The following is a 10,847-nucleotide window of genomic DNA, read 5'->3' on the forward strand; positions in this document are numbered from 1 at the left end:
TACACCTACTTCCAAATTTGATGGAAGAAATATCTCAATCCCTGCAATTGGAGTAAACAATTTTGAGCTGAAGCCTCAACTAGTTGCTCTAATGCAACAGAATTACAAGTTTCATGGACTTCCATCAGAAGATCCCTATCATTTTTTAACTAAGTTCTTGCAGATCTGTGAGACTGTTAAGACTAATAGAGTAGATCCTGAAGTCTACAGGCTCATGCTTTTCCCTTTTGCTGTAAGAGACAGAGCTAGAACATGGTTGGACTCACAACCTAAAGATAGCCTGGACTCTTGGGATAAGTTGGTCATGGCCTTCTTGGCTAAGTTCTTTCCTCCTCAAAAGCTGAACAAGCTTAGAGTGGATGTTCAGACCTTCAAACAAAAAGATGGTGAATTCCTCTATGAAGCTTGGGAAAGATACAAGCAAATGACCAAAGGGTGTCCTTCTGACATGCTTTCAGAGTGGACCATCTTGGATATATTCTATTATGGTCTATCTGAGTTCTCCAAGATGTCACTGAACCATTCTATAGGTAGATCCATTCACCTAAAGAAAATGCCTGCAGAAGCTCAAGAACTTATTGACATGGTTGCAAATAACCAATTCATGTACACTTCTGAGAGGAATTCTGTGAGTAATGGGACACCTCAGAGGAAGGGAGTTCTTGAAATTGATGCTCTGAATGCCATATTGGCTCAAAACAAAATATTGACTCAGCAAGTCAACATGATTTCTCAAAGTTTGAATGGATGGCAAAATGCATCCAACAGTACTAAAGAGGCATCTTCTAAAGAAGAAGCTTATGATCCTGAGAACCCTGCAATGGCAGAGGTGAATTATATGGGTGAACCCTATGGGAACACCTATAATTCCTCATGGAGAAATCATCCAAATTTTTCATGGAAGGATCAGCAAAAGCCTCAAGAAGGCTTTAATAATGGTGAAAGAAACAGGCTCAGTAATAGCAAGCCTTTTCCATCATCTTCTCAGCAACAGACAGAGAATTCTGAGCAGAGCTCCTCTAGCTTAGCAAACATAGTCTCTGATCTATCTAAGGCTACTCTAAGTTTCATGAGTGAAACAAGGTCCTCCATTAGAAATTTGGAGGCACAAGTGAGTCAACTGAGTAAGAAAATCACTGAAACTCCTCCTAGTACTCTCCCAAGCAATACAGAAGAGAATTCAAAGAGAGAGTGCAAGGCCATTGATATAATCAAAATGGCCGAACCTAGAGAGGAAGGGGAGGACGTGAATCCCAATGAGGAAGACCTCATGGGACGTCTCCCAGACAAGAAGAAGTTCCCTATTGAGGACCTAAAGGAATCTGAGGCTCATCTAGAGACCATAGAGATTCCATTGAACCTCCTTCTGCCATTCATGAGCTCTGAGAACTATTCTTCCTTTGAAGAGGATGAAGATGTAATTAGAGAGTAAGTTGCTCAATATCTAGGAGCCATCATGAAGCTGAATGCCAAGATTTGGTAATGAGACTTGGGAAGATGAACCTCCATTACTCATTAGTGAACTAAACACATGGGTTCAGCAAACTCTACCTCAAAAGAAAATGGATCCAGGTAAATTCTTAATACCTTGTACCATAGGCACCATGACCTTTGAGAAGGCTCTATGTGACCTGGGGTCAGGTATAAATCTTACGCCACTCTCTGTAATGGAGAAACTGTGAATCTTTGAGGGACAAGCTACTACTTTCTCATTAGAAATGGCAGACAAGTCAATGAGACAAGCTTATGGATTGGTAGAGGACGTGTTAGTGAAGGTTAAAGGCCTTTACATCCCTACTGATTTTATAATCTTAGACACTAGGAAGGATGATGATGAATGCATCATCCTTGAAAGACCCTTCCTAGCCACAGCAGGAGCTGTGATTGATGTTGACAGAGGAGAGCTAGTCCTTCAATTGAATGGGGACTACCTTGTGTTTAAAGCTCAAGGATCTCCTTCTGAAATCATGGAGAGGAAGCAGAAAAAGCTTATCTCAATGCAGAGTCAAACAAAGCCCCCACAATCAAACTCTAAGTTTGGTGTTGGGAGGCCACAATCAAACTCTAAGTTTGATGTTGAAAAGACCCCACATTCAAACTTTAAGTTTGGTGTTGGGAGGCACTCATCATGCTCTGAATATCTGTGAGCTCCATGAGAGCTCACTGTCAAGCTATTGACATTAAAGAAGCGCTTATTGGGAGGCAACCCAATTTTTATTTATCATTATTTTTATTGTTCTTTTATGTTTTATTAGGTTCATGATCATGTGGAGTCATAAAACAATTACTAAAATTAAAAACAGAATCAAAAATAGCAGAAGAAACAGCACACCCTGGAGGAAGAGCTTACTGGCGTTTAAACGCCAGTAAAGAGTATCTGGCTGGCGTTCAACGCCAGAACAGAGCATGAAGCTGGCGTTGAATGCCAGAAACAAGCATGGAAGTGGTGTTCAACGCCAGAAACATGCTGCAGATTGGCGTTGAATGCCCAAAACAAGCATGGAAGTGGCGTTTAACGCCAAAAACATCCTGCAGTCTGGCGTTAAACGCCAGGATTGATACAGATGGCATTTTACACGCCTAATTGGTGCAGGGATGATAAATCCTTGACACCTCAGGATCTGTGGACCCCACAGGATCCCCACCTACCTCAACTCACCTTCTCTCGTCTTCACAATATCCAAAAACACTCTTTCCCAAACATCATTCACCAATCTCCTCAATCTCTCTTCCCAATTACCCCTTCACCACTCACATCCATCCACTCTTCCCCATAAACCCCACCTACTTTCAAATTCAAAATCCCTTTCCCACCCAAACCCACCCTAAATGACTGAACCTACTACTCTCTCCCTCCACTATATAAACCCCTCTATCCTTCTTCATTTTCACACATCAATACCCCCTCTTCTCCACCTTGGCCGAATACACACCTCTCTCCCTCTCCTCCACCTTGGCCGAATACACACCTCTCTCCCTCTCCTCCATATCTTCTTTTTCTTCATCTATTTTTTCTTCTCTTGCTCGAGGGCGAGCAACATTCTAAGTTTGGTGTGGTAAAAGCATAGCCTTTTTTGTTTTTCCATAACCATTTATGACACCTAAGGCCGGAGAAACCTCTAGAAAGAGAAAAGGGAAGACAAAAGCTTCTACCTTCGAGTCATGAGAGATAGAGAGATTCATCTCAAAAATCTATCAAGATAACTTCTATAAAGTTGTGGCCAAGAAAAAGGTGATCCCTATGCAATTCAGCTGGAATTGTCATAGAGGAAGACATCCTCATTGAAGAGGACAAGCCCATCACTAAGAAAAGGATGGAGCAAACAAGAGAGCCCACTCATGGACCTCAACAAGAGCATGAGGAATTCCCTCATCAAGAAATCCCTGAGATACCTCAGGGGATACATTTTTCTCCACACAATTATTGGGAGCAACTAAGGATAGGAGCACCAAAATCACTGGAGATCAAGCAACAAAGGCAAGAAAGAGACATAGAGGAGCTCAAACACCATTGGTCCTTCAAGAAGAAGGCGCCACCCTCACTAAGGTGGACTCATTCCTTAACTTTCTTGTTCTTAATTCTCTATTTTTTGGTTTTTATGCTATATGTGTGTCTATGTTTTGAGTCTTTTACATGATCATTAGTATTTAGTAACTATGTCTTAAGGCTATGAATAATTCCATGAATCCTTCACCTTCCTTAAAAGAAAAATGTTTTTAATACAAAAGAACAATAAATACATGAGTTTCGAATTCATCCTTGAAATTAGTTTAATTATATTGATGTGGTGACAATACTTTTTGTTTTCTGAATGAATGCTTGAACAGTGCATACTTTTGATCTTGTTGTTTATGAATGTTAAAATTGTTGGCTCTTGAAAGAATGATGAACAAAGAGAAATGTTATTGACAATTTGAAAAATCATAAATTTGATTCTTGAAGCAAGAAAAAGCTGTGAAAAAAAATTTTGGCAAAAAAAGGGGGGAAGAAAAAGAAAAAGCAAGCAGAAAAAGCCAATAGCACTTAAAACCAAAAGGCAAGGGTAAAAAGGATCCAAGGCTTTGAGCATCAATGGATAGGAGGGCCCAAGGAAATAAAATCCAGGCCTAAGCGGCTAAATCAAGCTGTCCCTAACCATGTGCTTGTGGCATGCAGGTCCAAGTGAAAAGCTTGAGACTGGGTGGTTAAAGTCGTAATCCAAAGTAAAAGAGTGTGCTTAAGAGCTCTGAACACCTCTAATTGGGGACTTTAGCAAAGCTGAGTCACAATCTGAAAAGGTTCACCCAGTCATGTGTCTGTGGCATTTATGTATCCAGTGGTAATACTGGAAAACAAAGTGCTTAGGGCCACGACCAAGACTCATAAACGTAGCTGTGTTTAAGAATCAACAAACTTAACTAGGAGAATCAATAATACTATCTGAAATTCTAAGTTCCTAGAGATGCCAATCATTCTAAACTTCAAAGGATAAAGTGAGATGCCAAAACTGTTCAGAAGCAAAAAGCTACAAGTTTCGCTCATCTAATTAGAACTAATATTCATTGATATTCTGAGATTTATAATATATTCTCTTCTTTTTATCATATTTAATTTTCAGTTGCTTGGGGACAAGCAACAACTTAAGTTTGGTGTTGTGATGAGCGGATAATTTATATGCTTTTTGGCATTATTTTTAGGTAGTTTTTAGTAGGATCTAGCTACTTTTGGGAATGTTTTCATTAGTTTTTATGCAAAATTCATATTTCTGAATTTTACTATGAGTTTGTGTATTTTTTTGTGATTTCAGATATTTTCTGGCTGAAATTAAGGGACCTGAGCAAAAATCTGATAGGAGGCTGACAAAGGACTGCTGATGCTGCTGGATTCTAACCTCCCTGCACTTGAAATAGATTTTCTGGAGCTACAGAACTCCAAATGGCGTGCTCTCAACGGCGTTGGAAAGTAGACATCTAGAGCTTTCCAGAAATATATAATAGTCTATACTTTATTCGAGTTTAAACGATTCAAACTGGTGTTCAACGCCAGTTTCATGCTGCATTCTGGAGTAAAACGCCAGAAATACGTCACAAACCAGAGTTAAACGTCAAAAACATGTTACAACTTGGCGTTTAACTCCAAGAGAAGCCTCTGCACGTGTAAAGCTCAAGCTCAGCCCAAGCACACACCAAGTGGGCTCCAGAAGTGAATTTCTGCATCAATTACTTATTTCTGTAAACCCTAGTAACTAGTTTAGTATAAATAGAACTTTTTACTATTGTATTTTCATCTTGGTTATCCTGGCTCCCTCTCTGGGGCCGGAACCAATGAACACCTTTATCACTTATGTATTTTCAACGGTGGAGTTTCTACACACCATAGATTAAGGTGTGGAGCTCTGCTGTACCTCGAGTTTTAATGCAAAGTACTACTGTTTTCTACTCAATTCATGCTTATTTTTATTCTAAGATATTCGCTGCACTTCAATCTGATAGATGTGATGATCCGTGACACTCATCATCATCCATCCTTATGAACGCATGATTGACAACCACTTCCGTTCTATCTTCGACGAGCATTTATCTCTTGGATTCCTTAATTAGAATCTTCGTGTTATAAGCTAGAACCCTTTGGCGGCCACTCTTGAGAATCCGGAAAGTCTAAACTTTATCTGTGGTATTCCAAGTAGGATTCAAGGATTGAATGGCTATGACGAGCTTCAAACTCGCAATTGTTGGGCTTGGTGACAGACGCAAAAGAATCAATAGATTCTATTCCGACATGATCGAGAACCGACAAATGATTAGCCGTGCTGTGACAGAGCATTTGGACCATTTTTACTGAGAGGATAAGAAGTAGCCATTGACAACAGTAATGCCCTACATACAGCTTGCCATGGAAAGGAGTAAGAAGGATTGAAGGAAGGTAGTAGGAAAGCAGAGATTCAACAGGAACAAAGCATCTCCATACACTTATCTGAAATTCCCACCAATGATTTACATAAGTATCTCTATCTTTATTTTATGCTTTAATTATTATAAATTTCGAAAACCTTTATAACCATTATAATCTGCTTGACTGAGATTTACAAGATGACCATAGCTTGCTTCATACCAACAATCTCCGTGGGATCGACCCTTACTCACGTAAGGTTTATTACTTGGACGACCCAGTGCACTTGCTGGTTAGTTGTGTGAAGTTGTAAAGAATGTGAGTGAACCATAGTAGTGTGCACCAAGTTCTTGGAGCCATTACTAAAAATTGTTCGAGTTATGAAAAGAGTAAATCACAATTTTGCCTATCACCAAGCAGACCTATAACTATCAACAACTATTTGACACTCCCTTTTGAGATCGACTAATAAGTTAACCCTCAGCTTATCATAAGAAGGACCTTTATAACTAGGCCCAATGTGTAACAGCCTAACTTTTAGCACCTCATGACTGTACTAAAAGTTTGAGTGCTACTTACCTCTATTTCTTTAAATTCCTACTATATTTATTTAATATTGAGCCTTCGCGAATACGATATCAAAAATTTAATTAAGAAAAACGAAAAGTTACTCTTAATCAGTCAATCACAAAGATATATACATATATTCACATAATATTATATACATAGACTTATTCGAAGATTCTCAAATACAAGCCCTATCCCTCTGAAATTTCTAGAACAATAAATGACGAGGGAAAAATAAAATCTAAAATTAAGCTAAAATCCAAAGAATATGAATACATATATATAAAACTCTGTGGGCCGGTCGCAGCTCGTTGACAAGGGTTTCAGAACCTGTTGCTGAGAAGAAAATCTGTAGGGGGTGAGAACTTCGTCTTCATAGGTTCTCAGTAGGGACAGTGAATGCCATGAGGTTAAGGAAATAAGTTGCAAATAATTGCTTTATAACTTTAAAATAATTCCATTAGAATTCCTCAAAACTTCCTTTAAAGACTTTAGTTCGTTCTCTTCAACTTATATTAATTTGAACAAATCCCATTTACGTTACTCAGTTTTTGAGTTACAGTAATCAATTCTCGGCTATCTTAACTCTTGACATATACAGGAACCAAACAAGCACAAATAGACACACAATACAAGCACATAAACAGTTCACACATAAATTAAGTACAAGGAATTCACAAACAATACAGCACAACACATAGAACACTCAAACAATTCATACAAATGCATATGATGAATGCATTTCCGATGCAGGTGATGTTTGCCTTTATTGCCTTTTATGTGTTTGATGAAATGCTTCTTCTAGTTATGAGTTAGGTTTTTCATCCCATGGCCTAGGTTGAGTAATTGGAGAGACTTGAATTATCAAACTCTCTTGTTGATTGATAATTAGAAGTTGCTAGTTGACTTGAATTATCACTAAAGCTAGTCTTTCATCATGATTAGACTAGGACTTGTGGTCTCAAGTTGGTATCCACTTGACTTTCCTTCATAGTAAGAGGTTAACTAAGTGGGAGAAAATGACCAATTCTCATCACAATTGATGATAATAATGAGGATAGGACTTCTAGTTCTCATACCTTACCAAGAGCTTTTTTAATTGTTAGTTTGTTTCCTTTGCCATCTATATTTCTTGTTTCCTATCTCGAAACCCCAAAGATACTTCATAGCCAATAACAAGAACACTTTATTGCAATTCCTAGGAAGAACGACCCGAGGTTTAAATACTTCGGTTATTTTTATTGGAGTTTGTACTTGTGACAACCAATTTTTGTATGAGAGGATTCTTTGTTGGTTTAGAAACTATACTAGCAATGAGATTTCATTAGTGAAATTCTTTACCAACACTCAATTTTCACTCATCAAAATGGCGCTGTTTCCAAGGATCGAACCCGGGTCGTCCGCGTGACAGGCAGAAATACTTACCACTATACTACAACGACAACCAACGACTAAATTACAAGCATTAAAAGACATGAAAACAATAAATTGCATTGAAAGGAAATATAGATCTACAAAAGAATTCATAAACTACAACTAACAATACAAGAGAATTACGAGAGGAGTAGAATGCTACAACTACAAGAGAACAATTAAAGATGAAAAAGGAAAATTAAAGCAAAAGAGAAGAAGTAGATCTAGATCTAAACCTAATCCTAATTCTAGAGAGAAGAGAGAGCTTCTCTCTCTAGAAACTAATTATAACTACTTCTAAAACTAATTGGTAACTAACGAGTTCATCCCTCTTCAATTCTTGGATTAAATAGCATCAGAAATGAGTTGGATTAGGCCAAAAATGCTTCAGAAATCGCTGGCAACGAGTTGCCTTTAGTGAGTCACGTGCAGCTTCCCACATGTACGCGTACATCATGCATACGCATCCCTAAATGCCAGGAAACTATGGCAAATTTTATATCATTTTGAAGTCCCAGATGTTAGCTTTCTAACACAACTAGAACCACCTCATTTGGGCCTCTATAGCCCAAGTTATGATCGATTAAGTGCGAAGAGATCAGGATTGACAACTTTGCGATTCCTTCATTTCTTCATGAGTTCTCCATTTCTACATGCTTTTTCTTCATTCCCTCAATCCAATCTTTGCCTCTTAAACCTGAAATCACTTAACAAATATATCAAGGTATCTAATAGAATCAAGGTGAATTAAATTTAGCTATTTTAAGACCTAAAAAGCATGTTTTCACTCTTAAGCACAATTAAAGGAGAATTTACAAAACCATGATATTTTAGTGAATAAATGGGAGAAAAGTTAACAAAACCCTCTAAATTTAACACAAGATAAACCCTAAAAATGGGGTTTATCAGCAGGCCATGAGCTCATGCGTCGGTTGTCTACCCGCAACCCAACGTTACTCGGGGCGAACCCCAAATATGGTCTCTTTACCATATCAATTAGGCACAATTATTATCATGGGCGAATCCATATCAATTAGGATATCTTGGCATCACAGTAAGAGACAGGCTATCAATTAGGCGAACATTCCCGAATTAACAATCTTAGCCTATCAGTTAGGCGGACATTCCCGCATTAGCAATCTTAAGCTATCAGTCAGGCGGACACTTACGCATTAGCACTTTTCATAATTCATTATCCATTCCAGTTATCTCTTTCATACATGGCTTCTTATTTTCTTTCTCTTTATTATGCCTCCACATCACCAATTACATATACACACTTCCGCAGTAACTATATTATTAAACGTACCTCCGTATCACCACTTAATTACACATACCTCCGCATCACCAAATAATCGATCACTCTTACCTCCACATCACCTCATAGGTATACTTTCAGTCTTAGCAACAAAACCTTTAATTTCCAAATACCCAAACTTCTTTAACTTTTATTCAAGATAAAAGTCACTTTCTTAATAAACCGAACTCAATTCCTAACTTAAAACAAAATCTTTTCTTAATGGATTAAACTTAAAACATAATAATTTTCTTTATAAATCAAAAATCGAATATTATGATTCCTAAATCAAATTTTCTTTAAATAACGGTTTAAGCAAAGCCTTTGAGTTTTCTAAAGATTTCTGCATCATTTTCTCTAAAATTCGGGTTTTGTCACCTTTCAAAGGTTTCTGCCAAACCATCCTCAATTCTAAAAAATTCCTTCTTGATAATTCAAACAAATCAAATTTAATATTATAAATCCATTTTCAATTCTCAAAGATCACTTCAAATAAATCAAAATTTTAATACAAAAATTCTTTTCTCAATTATGAGTAAATATGTAAACCAAATCTTTTTCTAACATAGAGTTATTTCACAAAATAAGCTTGTAAATCAGGTTTTCAAAATAAATCATTTTTTATATTTTTTTTTACAGGAACTTGGCAGAACCTCTCCTTAAAATAGGCTTCACCATCCTCACGGGTTCCCTCACTTTCGTCACTCCTTAACTTATCTCCATTCATACACTATTATGAATTCTTACATCATTTTTCCAAAACATACACATAATTTATTCACCGCCACAGTTTCGATAATTCTAATCACAACCAGTTGTAAATAAGAATCTTTAGCATTCTCAAACATTCAGGAAATCAGACACATATTCATCAAATTGAATTATTTTCACAGTCACAAATCCAACACAAATTCATTATTCAATTAGTCCAGACTGTCATAAACTATTTGCAATTACTCATTGAGCTTTTGAGCATTCATGAATTAAAAACTTATAATTTTAAAAATGAACTCCCTACCTCCGTACAAAATTAAAATCAATGAAGATTTCAGAGAAGTTTTCTCATCGAGCTGCTGAAGAGAAAAACATCAGAAATCGTCTATGTCTCCTAGAATTCCAATTGGTCGAACTCAAGGGGAATGAGAGCTATGTCACCGTTAACTTTCACTGAAAAAAATGACACCATCACGTAGAGGAGAGAGATACAAACACTTTTACCGGATTAAATTTTTTATTAGAGTTACGGATCTCAAGAAATCAAGAGCCGAAAGCTTTTGGTGCCAAGGTTTCTCATTCTTCTCACTCGCAGCATACTCTCTCTTTTCTTTCAAGTTCAATTCAGTGATGTATGAGGGAAATTAAAAGAAAGATGATTAGGGATGATGGTGATTAATAAAGATTTATGGTTGTAAAGCATTAATAGATGCCATTGGTTATACATGTATATACATGCATGCAAGCCACATTTCAATCTCTTTTCTTTGATTCCCTTAAAGGCTTTGGCCAAATGAATGATAATGTCACGGTTATATATATATGGAACTAAGGTAATGAATATAATAAATGGTGATTTGGTGGCATTGGTTATGTTAGAACCAAGAGACTGAGAGAGTAATCTGAAAAGTGTATTATTGAGTTGTGATCAAAGGTACAATATACAAGGGGTATTTATAGGTGGTAAATGAATCAGAGCAATAAAAA

General features: G+C 37.1%; 1 non-coding gene across 1 annotated transcript; it reads right to left on the minus strand.

Moving 5' to 3' along the window:
• Positions 1–346: 346 nt before the first annotated feature.
• LOC112699988 (small nucleolar RNA R71) lies at positions 347–454 on the minus strand. Its single transcript, XR_003152917.1, has one exon. It is a non-coding gene; the product is annotated as a small nucleolar RNA R71 (small nucleolar RNA).
• Positions 455–10,847: the final 10,393 nt, after the last annotated feature.

Source organism: Arachis hypogaea, chromosome 6 (genome assembly GCF_003086295.3).
Source record: "Arachis hypogaea cultivar Tifrunner chromosome 6, arahy.Tifrunner.gnm2.J5K5, whole genome shotgun sequence".
Taxonomy (NCBI): Eukaryota; Viridiplantae; Streptophyta; class Magnoliopsida; order Fabales; family Fabaceae; genus Arachis; species Arachis hypogaea.